Genomic DNA, 2,111 nt, shown 5'->3' on the forward strand with positions numbered 1-2,111 from the left:
ATACACATAATTTACCATCTTGTACTTCCCAAGCGCTTAGTACAGTGCTCTGCACACAGTAAGCGCTCAATAAATACGATTGATGATGATATTTATTGAGGTCTTGCTATGTGCAGATTTCTGCATTATACACTTGGGAGAGTACAATAAAACTGAGTTGGTAGACACGTTCTCTGTCCACAATAAGTTTATAGTCTAAAGGGAGAGACAGACATAAATACACATAATTTGCCATCTTGTACTTCCCAAGCGCTTAGTACAGTGCTCTGCACACAGTAAGCGCTCAATAAATACGATTGATGATGATGATATTTACTGAGGTCTTGCTATGTGCAGATATCTGCATTATACACTTGGGAGAGTACGATAAAACTGAGTTGGTAGACATGTTCTCTGTCCACAATAAGTTTATAGTCTAAAGGGAGAGACAGACATAAATACACATAATTTACCACCTTGTACTTCCCAAGCGCTTAGTACAGTGCTCTGCACACAGTAAGCGCTCAATAAATACGATTGATTGATTGATTGATTGATTGGAGTCCAGCCTGGGATCCTGTTGTTGGGTGGGGACCATCTCTAGGGGAAGCAGCGTGGCTCAGCGGAAAGAGCCCGGGCTTGGGAGTCAGAAGTCATGGGTTCGAATCCCGGCTCCGCCACTTGTCAGCCGGGTGACTTTGGGCAAGTCACTTCACTTCTCTGGGCCTCAGTTCCCTCATCTGGAAAATGGGGATTAAGATTGTGAGCCCCACGTGGGACAACCTGATCACCTTGTATTCCCCCAGCGCTTAGAACAGTGCTTGGCATATAGTAGGCGCTTAACAAATACCAACATTATTATTATCATAAGTTGCCGACTCGTCCTTCCCAAGCGCTTAGTCCAGTGCTCTGCACACTGTAAGTGCTCCATAAATACGATCGAATGAATATTATTATGATGATGATGATGATTATTCGCTCCGCGCGGGTGTCCCTGTGGCTCTGCGGATCCCTGGCAGGGCCAGGTGGCTGGAGGTTTGGGAATGTGGGATCCCACAACCCTGATCACCCAAATCCCGGCTCTGCCACTTGTCAGCTGTGTGACTTTGGGCCAGTCACTTCACTTCTCTGGGCCTCAGTCACCTCATCTGTCTAATGGGGATGAAGACCGTGAGCCCCACGAGGGACAACCTGATCACCTTGTAACCTCCCCAGTGCTTAGAACAGTGCTTTGCACATAGTAAGCACTTAATAAATGCCATCATTATTATTATTATTGTATCCCCCTCAGTGCTTAGAACAGTGCTTTGCACATAGTAAGCGCTTAATAAATGCCATCGTTATGACTAGAAGCAGTGTGGCTCAGTGGAAGGAGCGAGGGCTTGGGAGTCAGAGGTCACGGGTTCGAATCCCAGCTCCGCCACTTGTCAGCTGTGTGACCTTGGGCAAGCCACTTCACTTCTCTGGGCCTCAGTTACCTCATCTGTAAAATGGGGATGAAGACTGTGAGCCCCACGTGGGACAACCTGATCGCCTTGTTTCCCCCCAAGCGCTTAGAACAGTGCTTTGCCTATAGTAAGCGCTTAACAAATACCATCATTATTATTATTATTATTACTATTATCGTATCCCCCCAGAGCTCAGAACGGTGCTTTGCACATAGTAAGCGCTTAATAAATGCCATCGTTATTACTATTACTGCATCCCCCCAGCGCTTAGAACGGTACTTTGCTCATAGTAAGTGCTTAATAAATGCCACCGTTATGACTGTTATTTTATCCCCCCAGTTAGAACGGTGCTTTGCACATAGTAAGCGCTTAATAAATGCCATCATTATTACTATTATTGCATCCCCTCAGCGCTTAGAACGGTGCTTCGCACGTAGTAAACGCTTAATAAATGCCATCATTATTACTATTATTGCATCCCCCCAGCGCTTAGAACGGTGCTTCGCACATAGTAAGCGCTTAATAGATGCCATCATTATGACTATTATTGCATCCCCCCAGCGTTTAGAACAGTGTTTCGCACACAATAAGCGCTTAATAAATGCCATCATTATTACTATTATTGTATCCCCCCCGCGCTTGGAACGGTGCTTCGCACATAGTAAGCGCTTAATAAATGCCATC

The sequence above is a fragment of the Tachyglossus aculeatus genome, chromosome 17, assembly GCF_015852505.1.
Source record: "Tachyglossus aculeatus isolate mTacAcu1 chromosome 17, mTacAcu1.pri, whole genome shotgun sequence".
Lineage (NCBI taxonomy): Eukaryota > Metazoa > Chordata > Mammalia > Monotremata > Tachyglossidae > Tachyglossus > Tachyglossus aculeatus.